The sequence below is a fragment of the Strongylocentrotus purpuratus genome, unplaced genomic scaffold, assembly GCF_000002235.5.
Source record: "Strongylocentrotus purpuratus isolate Spur 01 unplaced genomic scaffold, Spur_5.0 spur5_scaffold_9, whole genome shotgun sequence".
Classification (NCBI taxonomy): domain Eukaryota; kingdom Metazoa; phylum Echinodermata; class Echinoidea; order Camarodonta; family Strongylocentrotidae; genus Strongylocentrotus; species Strongylocentrotus purpuratus.
In genome coordinates this window covers 3939663-3952005 of record NW_022145615.1, presented here as the reverse complement: position 1 = coordinate 3952005, position 12343 = coordinate 3939663, and the positions used below count along the sequence as shown (strand labels likewise).

The following is a 12343-nucleotide window of genomic DNA, read 5'->3' as shown; positions in this document are numbered from 1 at the left end:
CGTCAAGATTTGTATTATTTATTTATTTATTTATTTATTATTAGGTGGTCTGTCGATGACAGATCACCTATTGATTTCGTTAGAATTTTCTTTCTTTCTTTATTCTTTATTCTTTATTTTTATTTCTTCCGTACACTTTTTTGTGCACACGTTTACTCGAAATCGACATGGTCAATTTCCTTCGAATTTCTGTCAGTCATCAAGCCCTATGATTTCAAGTCTAATTAACTTTAATCTTTAATATAGACTGATAGACCTTTATCACTCAAATTTGAAGGAGAATCTTCCTGCCCAGTCCTCAGTTTCATCCTATAAGATGGTAGTTGACATTGTTAGAATTTTAATGTTTATTCGTTGAGGATTAGTTATCTTTAATTATTTGAAAGTCGACAAGATGATAAACTTCATTAGCTTTCTTGAATGTAGTATTCTACAAACATATAATACAAATAACAAATAAATATCATGTAAATATTCCAGTTTAAACCCATCTCTTTTGTCCTCTTTCATTACATGAAGGTGGCATCTTTAAGACGTAGTCTCGTGTAGATATCTTCTGCATTCATCACTAAAGTTGTAGCCTAGTTTTCAGAAAAAAATATAACCCAAGTCTGTTGAAAGGAAAATTGAAATAAGATATAAAAAAAAATCAACAATGACTAATAACATACACCCTCATGGGTGTTGATCCCGGGGGGGGGGGGGGATAGGGGGATATATCCCCCCCAATATTTCAGGTGGGGGGATGGCCTGTACAATCATCCCCCCAATAATTCACCATAAAAAAAGAAAGAGAAATATTAATGATAAGAGCCTGATGAGAGTAGTTCATGGTCATTACTCGCAAGATGACCATCAATATACACATTTTGCTATCTCATTTTCATACATATATACGAAATAAATGAGACAACCGTATATGGGGGTAAACTGAATTCAGACAAGGACACGATACAACGAATCGTCTTCTTTCTCTAATGATTTAATGAAACGTGAAAACTTCCGCGCTTCGCGCGAGATGGGCGAAAATATAGACAAGGAATAAGAGTAATAATTTATTGAACCGTCAAAGCTTCCGCGCTTTGCGCGGGAGGGCGGGGGGAATTGCATTCAGACAAGGACACGATACGACTTATCGTCTTCTTTCTTTAATAATCTAATGAAACGTCGGAGTTTCCGCGCTGCGCGCGGAGGAAGGGGAACTTCGTTTAAACATTGAGGATTAAGAGTCGAGAATGGTACATCGAATCGTTTTCTTCCTTTAATAATCTAATGAAACGTCAGGGCTTCCGCGCTACGCGCGGAGGAAGGGGAACTTGATTCAAACAAGGATTAAAAGTCGAGAACGTTCCGACGAATCGTCTTCTTTCTTTAATAATTTAATGAAGCGTCGAAGCTTTCGCGCTTCGTGGGGGAATGGGGGAACTCCTCCCTCCATGCACCCAACCCCCTAGGGAGCGCGCTTCGCGTGCTCACTACCCCCCTAAAATGAAATCCTGGCTACGCGCTTGGGGATGGGGTGCAACCTGCCACACGCGTCTACCTCTTGGTTGCTTTGATCCATTGCCGAAAATATTTTGGCACCTATCACCCCCCCCCCCCCCCAACCACGGATACAAATCGACACCCTTGTTCACCCTGATACCTGCTCAGAAAAAGGAAGTACTGAAATTCACTTGGGGTTCTAGTGGGCAAACCTAAACTATTTTTTGTACAAGACTAGTTTAAATACTTACCGCATCTTAGATTATTACTGATGATCCCATTAAGACGATAGGCCTGCTGGAGCTCGGATCAGACAAGGTATGAAATAAGTAATACAATGTAATACAACTCGTGCTCATACCGGTAATTGAATAATACTCGGTTAAGTATGGGACATAAAATGACCAAACAACTTTGACCAGAGAATGTACTGGAAATAATGCTACTGAAACATACGTAATGTAGACTTATATTTCATCTATATTGACATTTAATTTTTAATCTAAATTACAATTGTGATATTAAGTCAATTATTCTTTTACAAGTCAACTGACAATGAAAAATATCTGTTTCAGATCTATAATTTTCTCCATGACATTTGTTCCACAAACATTTATTGGGGGTACCTTCATGTATATTAGCACACTTGCTCGTATGAAGTGTAGTAGGCCCGCATCTCTAGATGATCCCGTCAACATCTGTTCTTTGTTCCTCTCCTGAGTTTGCAAACCAGAATGCCTTCATCATCCACTGTAGAGAAGCATCATCCTACATGAGAAAAAAGGATACAAATGATACTGATGGATATATATATCAACCATAATACATCCTATAAATAGACTTTTATCAATCTTATTTTGTGTTCTTCTTCATCTTCATTGCTCAAGAAGTGAAAGGACCCCTAACAAAAAAAATAATGAGGGGGTCTTGTGTATACCCTACATGTAGTGCTTACGATGTGCATTTGATATGGCTCTTCTAAACACAGGACCTCCTGTAAATAAGGACAAATTTTCCTTTGTAAACAAAGAAAGAAAAGACATCAATATTTGTATACTAGGTGCATAACTAGAATAAAATATACCCTCCACTATATATGCTTGCAATGTCAACTTAGTTCCATTTCCTTTTGAATGAATTAATAGGTGGTCGTTTAATATGTGTGTGCTAAATAACCTGAAAACTGTACCTGCATGGGACTTTCTGCTTCATCTTGCAAATATAAGAGATGTTGTAATGTCCTCCTTCCAGCTCTTCAGTTTCATCTTTTGGAACAAAAAGAAGAAATAATCAATTCGACAATCAAGGCATCCCTTTCTCCTTAACAAAATAAAATAGATCTAGCATAATACAAATGAATAGATATTTTTTATGTCATGGTTGGCCTTAATTTTAATATGGTGTGGAAATCAACATTCCTATTTAATGAACCACAGTACAAAGTAAAACTAAATGGAAGATTTAACTTGTGCATCAAACAGTGGTTTCTATGGTCTATGAACACGAAGTAGTACTAAGTAGAATTAGTTTATTATAACAAGAAGAGGTGGAATACATAGCATTTAAGCAGAGGCGGCGCTCCGAGGGGGGCGGGGGGCAGGGGGGCACATTGCCCTCCATTTTGTCAAGTACCCTGAAAGTGCCCCTTTTTGCATAGGAAAAGTGACCCTTTTTACATAGGAAAGTGCCCCTTTTACTTTGACAAGTGCCCCTTTTACTCTGACAAGTGCCCATGTCCTTATTATCCCTGGTGCATGCCTATTTGTTTAGGTGTAAGAAGTGCCCCATTTTCACCTCTGATAATTAGCCTTTGTACTTTGACACGTGTTCCTTTTCTACCCCTTTTAACTTGGATAAGCGCACCATATATCTTCACATGTGCACCCTTTCATTTTTAATAAGTGCCCCTTTTTCTTATAAGTGCCCCCATTTAAAAATAGGCCCTTTCCCTTCTCATAAATGCCCCTTTTCATCTATGAAAATAGTTCCTTTTCATTCTCTTAAGTGCCCCTTTTCATCTCTTGTAAATGACCCTATTCACTTCTGAGAGATACTTGTTTTACTTTGACAAGCACCCCTTCCCCTCCTAGTCAGTACTCTTTTCATCTCTTATAAATGCCCCTTTTATTTTGACACGTCCTCCTTTTCCTTCCTATATAATGCTTTTTTTTTCCTTAAAAGCACCCTTACCCCTTATCATAATTACCACTTTTCGTCTTCGATAAGTGCCCAGTTAATTTTAACATGTTCCACTTTTTCTTTTTAATGAGAGCCACTTCCCCTTCTCATTACCCTTTTAACAATGATATGTACCCAATTTCCTCTCTTATAAAGAACCTATCCCTTTTTCATAAATGCCCCTTTTCACTGCTTATAAATGCCCCCTATCAAAATCTGATGGGTCCCTCTTTTCCGTCGACAAATGCCCATGTCCTTATCATCCCTGGTGCATGCCTCTTTGTTTAGGTGTAAGAAGTGCCCCATTTTCACCTCTGATAATTAGCCTTTGTACTTTGACACGTGTTCCTTTTGTGTCTTAACCCTTTCGATAAGTGTCCCCTTTTCCTCTCATCATTAAACGTGTCCCTAATTTCAAGCGACTAAAAGCAATTTCCCACAAAGCTCGCTCGCTACGCTTGCCCATAGTTATAGATGTTATAATTATGTAACTTATCACAGATCTATTCAGTCTTCCGTTATGAGATTGTGCTTATAACCCCATCAGGATTGGGTTTTCCTCTTTATAAGATGTTATTTTTCGCACTGCGACCTCACAAATCTTAAAAAATTTTCTCGCTCGCAAATGAATTTTTAGACCATCACACCCAACTGCAAAGTATGATACTTAAGCAATACCTTATATGCTGTATGAAAAGAAACAAAATATTGAAATCATCCCTGATGTAATGTAATCACAAAATAGGGGTATATACCAATGTCAAAATAATTGTATATTTTCCCTCTGAAGGTGCCCTTTTTCAAGAAAGTGCCATTTTTGTTGGTGCCCCCCCCCCCACTTTGGAAGTTGCTCCGCCGCCTCTGCGTATTAGTTAACATAATTGTCGACTACCCTAGGGGTCTTCTCTCATACAACGTCCAAAAAATAGATTTATCAAATGAACCGCACACTTTGGAGAAGAAAAAAAAATGTTTAATAGCTCTAGATCTAGATCTAGAAAAGTTTTGACAACTTGACAAGCGCACTGGACACACACAACATCTGAACATTAAAGGGACTTTGTAACATTGTTCAGATGAGAGATAGTGGTGCTAAGGTAGTGACTTCAATGCTAGATGTACAATTAAAGATAATCTGAAAATTTGAGCGAAAACGGACCATTATTCATGGTACAAATTGGGAAAAACTGATCCGATCGATTCCTTAATTCTCACAACTATATTATTACAATTTAATTACATTTTAGGTGAAAGGAAATCAAACAAAGCAATACAATGGCTCCACATTCCATTCCAGACATTTAAGTGTTGACAGATTTTTTATAGCCTGTTTTTATGTCTTTTTTCATGGGAAAACGGTTGGGAAAATTCAAAAATGGTTGGGAGAATTTAGATTCAGAAGCGCCGCACATCGACGCCCGTTCGAAAACCCGTTGAACTTTGTTAAAAATCTTCATATTCCGTGAATTAATTTCGGATTTGGGGCATCGTAGTTGGATAATCCATACATACAAACAAAATTTTACGTGTTTTGCATCCTGATTCAACAGATTTGTGAAAGCAACCACCACAATGTTACTTAGTACCTTTAAATAAATGAATCCTAGGTCTAGTTTGTTTGTTTTTGAATATTTTTATTAATAAGTTCCAGGTTTACGTCTAAATGAAATATGGTTTGGAGCTGTTCGATTATCCATGGTCACAAACAATTTTGGTCTAAAAGTTGACACGCACCAATGATGCAACTGAGCGAACGGATGGCACTTAGTATAGCCAACAGAGTCCACATCTACTAAAGATATAAACAAGAATTAACCCTCTTGGATTATTAAAGAAATCATACTTCATAGATTATTTTAACTACTTCACGACGATGAAAATCAAAGTGCACTTTCAAGAGAAATAATTTCCTAGCCTTTTCTTCAAAAATCTGTTGAGAACAGTCTCAAAATGTAAAGAAATTACAGTAGATCACGAATTACAGCTTTTTCAAATTAATGACTAAATTCTCTTAATCTACTGACATTTCAATCAATTACTCACCCATATGCATTCTCCGTGCACTAAATCTTCTCACTTTGTGCAAGTATAGCGCGCGTCGTGCATGAATCTGCGACCTTAACATACAGTTCCCACCTCGGTTATTATATATATGAATATTTAAGAGAATCGAGATTTTTCCGACCCTGCGTAATGAATATTCATGATAAAACAGGAATCCGGGCTCGCCGTGGTACGAAAAAATAAGACGCAACCCGGATAACTAAAATTCGGATTTTTGATGGGCCATTGCGCACGCGCCGTTTAAGTAGATAAGCATTGTGACATCACACGTTCAATCAAAAGTAACGCGTCTCATTAATTTTTTCATTTTTCAATTCTCAATTTTTTCATTTTTTCCTTCTTTTTTTCTGTTCTCTCTTCGTCATGTAAATTGTTACGTCTTCTTTTTTTACAGTCATTACGTGTTTTAATAAATGTTCTCTGTTGGCCACTATTCTTCTTTCATTGATTATGTATTCCAAATTTTGTTTACACTCATTATTATCTGAGGGGTCCACAATTTACAAGCTTTGCTTTTCAGTGGACATCTCCATTTCCTCAAAATATAAATGCAGTTAAATTTTAAAATTCATTTTTTGTCTCACTAAAATGTATAAATTATTATTAAGATTTGTTTATTACAAATGTAACTATGTTTTGTATACATTTTACATCGTATTCGTTATTATGTTTTATATTTTGTTGGAAATGAAAAAATAAAAATGAAATGAAATGAAATAAAATGCGCGCTAATATAATTGTGCGCAGGTTAACACTTTCGTAGTCTGAGCCAAAATCAAAGAGATAATGCGGATATATTAGAACCTGACCAAATTCTTTCGAGCAATCGTTCTATAAGCAGGGAAGAAGTAACACGTCAAATAAATAGACTGAAAAACGGTAAGGCACATGGCGATGATTTAGTTCTAAATGAATTTTTGAAGTGTAGCACAAAGTCTGTTTTATCAGTAATCGTTAGGTTATTTAACATTGTATTAGAAAGTGGAATTATACCATCTGAATTGACATTAGGGTTAATTTACCCTCTTTATAATAAGAAAGGAAATCCTAATGATGTTGTTGATGAATACGTCTATCCTGGAACTACTTTTAACTGCAACAACAAATTTCGTAAAGAACAAATTAAGCAACTTAATCAAGCTAGACGAGCAATTTATAGTCTATTATCTAAAACTGACCAACTGCACTTACCTATTTATATCCTCTTCGAATTATTTGATCAACTTGTGTTGCCTATTCTGCTCTATGGAAGTGAGATATGGGGATTTGAAGTGCTACATGATCTTACAATTTTCCACATGAAATGTTGTAAGCAAGCCCTTTCTGTCAACAAAACAACTGCAAATTGTATGGTACTTGGTGAATTGGGGAGGCTTAAACTTGAGAAATATATCGAAAGCAGAATGATAAACTTCTGGTGTAGGATTTTACATAGTGGACAAGAAAAATTTTCTGGTAAGGTGTATATTATCTTAAAATTACTCTTTGAGAAGAATATATATCAGGCACCTTGGTTAAAAAAAAAATCAAGCTGACTCTGGACAATATGGGGATGTCTAATTTATGGGAAATTTGTGAAAATACTAACTGTGAGTGGGTCAAACAAACTGTGGAACGTCGATTGAGAGATTCTCATGCTAGGTATTGGTCTGCTTGTCTGTACGATAATTCGCATTGTGTTAACTATCGAATCTTCAAACATTCTTTATGTTTAGAAAGATACTTAATCGATCTCATTAAAAGAGATCGGACAATATTAAGTCGTTTTCGCTGTGGCAATCATTACCTGCCGATTGTAGCTGGTAGATATTCAAATAAAAAAAAAATTGACATGAAGTTATCAATGTATGTATATTAAGCAAATAATCACCGTTGGTGAAGATGATGGGACAAACTATCACAACCGAGTCGATCTGGATGTAGCTATCCTTCCGAAGCGAAGCTGAGGAAAGATAGCGTATACATTCTGATCGACGAGGAAGTGATAGTTTGCCATCGCCTGAAACCAAAAGGTGATTATTTGCTTTATATTCCACATCTAAAACAATTTAACTACAAAAAGAAAAGGACGTGTATGTATCTACAAAAAAACCCACCTAGGCCCGAATTCACACCAAAAAAGTTTAAGTTTAACCCAACCACTTGAGGGTAAGGTGCGCGTATGTGTTTTCTTTGATTGCGCTCATTGGTAATGCGCGCCTAATTACGCCTGTTTTAGTGCGCTTTTGGATAGTCTTCAGTGAAAGTGCGTTGCCCTGTGTAGATAGTTCCTCTATCTTCAGTGAAAGTACGTTGCACTTTGTAGATAGTAGTACTATCTATTTATTTTTATTTATTTATTTCGCATCTTTATACAGAGTAACATGTTCAGCTAAAAATCATTACAAAACATTGTTAAAAACATTAAAATAGGCTGGTTTACAACAGGGCTCTGTTTAAAAAACAACATAAAAATGACAATGAACAATATTATATATAGAAATGACAGGGGTAACGAAAGCTAACACACACACCTGTTTACCACCTGTTTACAAACTAAAAATTACATTAAAATCAAGCATAAAATGAATTTGACCTCACTGCAACCCCCTCCTCCACCTTCATTTAAAAAAAAGCTATTTATTGCAAGGTTTGATAAATTTTTTGAAAATGGCTAAGGACTGGGCAGATCGGCATTCATCGGACAAACAGTTCCATTCATTTACACTAACTGGTACAAATGTCCTCCGATAAAATTGAGTTTTGCATTGAGGGATACGTAATAACAACCTGTTGGTGCTTCGTGTTACACGTGTAGAGACATTGTCATTTAGAACAAATTTACTACTTAACTGGGATGGTGCTACCCCACTAACACATTTATACACCATGCATGATATTGACTTGTTAAACAGTTCTTTTAGAGTAGGCCAGGCTAGTATTCGAAAAACTGTTTCCGATGAGGTTTCCCAAGTATATCCACTTACAATATATGCTGCGCGCTTGTGTAGCGTGTTTAATATTTTGTAGTTAGATTCGGATGAAGATGACCAGACGGTTGAACAATATAATGCATGGGGGAGAACAAATCCCCAATATAATCTTTTGAGTTGATCAACATTAAATATATACTTGTTTCTTCTAATTAGGCCAAGTTTTTGTTTCATGACTTTTGCAATAGAAGTAACATGAGATTTGAATGTCAGAGTATCATCAATCGACACCCCCAGACACTTATATTCAGATACACATTCTAGTAAGGTACCATTAATTATAACAGATATTTTGTTATCCTGCAAGGTATTCAATCGTTGTCGAGAACCAAGAAGCATCACTTTCGTTTTTTTATCATTTAGTACCAATCTATTTTTAGATGTCCACTTGTAGACTTCATTCATTGCAGAATTTAGTTGACTTTCAACCGATTCAAGATTACTACCACTAACATACAGAGTTGCATCGTCAGCAAACATGACAACTTTTCCTGACTTTATACTGGAAACCAAATCGTTAATATATATTGTAAACAACAGGGGCCCTAAAACCGAGCCTTAAGTGTTTTAGAATGCTGGGTCACACGAGTAGGAATCTCAATCAACTGTGACAAAAGTGATCCCTGCATTACAGTCATAAGAGATCGTGTCGATGAATCGACATTGTCAGAAAGTAGGTCACAGTTGAGGTCCCCCAATACAATCAGTTCACAATCAAAATCTAGAGCATTACTCATCATAGCAGACATTAAATCAAAATAATCAACTGAAGAGTTCGGCGGACGGTACATAACACAAATTAAAAATGATTTCACGTTCCGTATCTTGGTTTTTATCCAAATAGTTTCTAAGTTTAACCCAAGATCTTTCACATGTTGAAAGTGGAGGGTGTTCTTCAAATAAACCATCACGCCCCCACCATGCCTACTTCTATCTTTCCTTAGTAAATCATAACCATCAATATGCAGTTCGATGTCACTAACCGTGTTATCACAATGAGTCTCAGTAAGGCCAATGATGTCGAAGGGAGAATTTCTTAACAAATACCTTAGGTCTTCAAGTTTATTTGGTAAGGAATTAACATTCAAATGACACATACGTAATCCTCGTTTTGAAATAACTGGTATACTTCCATCATCAGCAAGTTCAAGATAGGCTTCTTGATTGCTATTACTGTCTGCATTGTCACTATTTCGAACTGAATCACTTGATCGATTGAAGTCATCAATGTCTTCATGACTATTGTCTAATCTATGTGACTGTTGAGGAGTCTCCGGGCTGTTTGCAGACAATCTAGCCAGTCTCGTGGGAAAACACGGTCGGACGCTTTCTTGCGGAATTTCGCTTTGCTCGTCATCTGAAAAGACGGAGCATCAGGATATTGAGATTGGAGCCGAGGATATTTGTTATCCAAACTAGCCGGATCAGAAACATAAACAGTAGCTGATGGAACGCAGGGCGGGACCCTCGAAGATATGCGATGATATTCTGTGCCAAAACACGTACTCCGTAGCCGTTTAAGTGTACGCCATCAGCGGAGAAATGTGTGTCAGGAGTGATGTTTTCATTGTCCACGACTCCCCAGCTGCGGCGATTGGCTAGAAGTTTCAACATTTCATTTACACTGCGCACTTTCTCGAAATCGCTTGCTGATTCTCCGCGACGATGGATTATTGTCGAGACACTTATTTTCTTGGCTGGTGTCAGTTTGACAATTTGTTCTGCCAGGGACTCAAGTTTTGCAACAATTTCATCTGCGTCGTGTGAAGTGACATCGTTCGAACCTAGATGAAGGATTACTTCTTTAGCAATTTGCTGAATAGCTTGCTCACAAACAATGTCACAAACATCTCCAATACGAGCGCCTCTGAATGTTTTGCACTTAACGGGTCTTCTTGATAGCCTCGAAGGGTTGATGTCCTTTACCATGGAATCACCAACAATCAAAACATCGGTTGAATGGGCATTCTGCGTGACCATTGATGCTCTCAGGAGTTGATGTTTTGCTTTGTAGTCTCGTAATTGATCATCTATTGTAAGGCTATTAGGTTCATTACAATGCTGATCTTTCTCCGTGCTTGCGTCGGAATCGATTTGAGCTTCATCTGTTGTCGTCTGATTAGCTGATTTAGAGCCTTTTGTTGACGAGATGATGCCATTGACGGTTTCATTCAAAACCTGGAGTTGGTTTTGAACAGATTCCAAAGTAGTTGTGATTGTACCACAGGTCTTGCAATTGTTTTCATTCTGATTATCTTCAATCCTCCCTTCTCCTGTTTGAGTAGATTTGTTTGGGACGCCTTGGCGGGAAAATTGGGGGTTACCCGCGCCATCTTGGGCCTGTGTGTCACTTGGTACCGGGTATTCATATATGGTAACAAAATGCTCACAGATAAACTTGTCAAGATGAGGTAAAATATGACACAATAAATCTGTAACATAGTCTATACGGTTTTCTCCACCGTGTTGTCCATAGCGTTCGTATGAAATGTGAAGATGTTGTATGGCTATACGTAGACCAGCAGTAGTCATATATTTCGGAAGTTTGTAACGAAAACTCTCAGCTCCTGGATTGCCAGAGTGGGTGTAGTGACGGAGCGGAATATTATAGACAACTACGATATTGATAATTAATCAGAAGCTCAAGTAAGGGTAAATCCTACCATAAGTTAGTTGTAGAACTGTAGAATCTATATCTCGAAGACTCGACGGTGGAGCTCCACGAAGCTACGTTGAGATCCGAGACTCAGAGGAACACAGCAAACGGCATGTCGCGCGGTTGCAGTTCCAGTCCAAATCTAACCTACCCAGTATGGGATATGGCCAGGAAAACTACCGCGGGTGTCGCCAAATGCGGGACTTGCGCGCATATACCCGCCAGAGCCGTATTGGCTCAGGCTGAATCACTACATTATTCCCCACTTAATGAGTTTGAAGCCTACTTCTAACTAAAACTAAACTAAAACTAACTTAAAACTACTCCCGTACCGCAGTGCGGGGTCACGCCGTTCCTGCTGGTGGATGGGTCAAGGACCCTCCTTGCCAGCACCGGTGAAGTCTTGGCCTTTCCAGAGGGCAGGCGCCTTTATCATACCTTAATAAGTACTGTATTCCAAAATTTGGTACGGGAAGTATTATATAAAGTACATGTATACAAAGACTGAGCAATCTCAAAACTACAAAAACGCCCGTTTCCAACAGAAAATACTTATGGAAATTTCAGCTAGTGTATAATGCTAAAAACCAGGCCCTAGGAATGTTCAGGGAACCAGAAATATCCTAGCATCTGTAGCTTGGTATATTTAATTACTAAATAGGATTCAAGTCCCGGAAATGTCCCAGGGATCAAGAACATAAAGAAACGGAAATATACCAGTTAACCCTTACCGTGCCGGTTATACATATTACATAATGACAAATTGCAAAACGTCTTGGCACTGGCATAAGGGATTAACAGGGGCATTACATTAAATTCCCAAGGTGACCGAGCATGAAAGTGTGAGTGATCAACATAAAGGATGGATGGCAATAAGTGTGCAGAAAAGGGGAAGAGCCCAATGGCTCCCCATTCCCCAAGTGCAGTTTGGATGGTACAATGTCCAGAAACTAGGCAATCCCGCATGAGAGCCAAACGGCTTCCTACA

The 12343-nt window shown here is 37.8% G+C and overlaps 1 long non-coding RNA gene across 2 annotated transcripts; it reads right to left on the bottom strand.

The window, feature by feature from the left end:
- Positions 1–241: 241 nt before the first annotated feature.
- On the bottom strand, positions 242–2751 carry LOC105437812. 2 transcript variants are annotated; one of them, XR_004062456.1, is made up of 3 exons: positions 2675–2751; positions 2112–2253; positions 242–611 (listed from the first exon to the last, which is right to left on the bottom strand). It is a non-coding gene; the product is annotated as an uncharacterized LOC105437812 (long non-coding RNA). The 2 variants fall into 2 exon arrangements; XR_004062457.1 differs by having other exon boundaries at positions 2112–2235; positions 2675–2750.
- Between the last annotated feature and the right edge of the window lie 9592 nt (positions 2752–12343).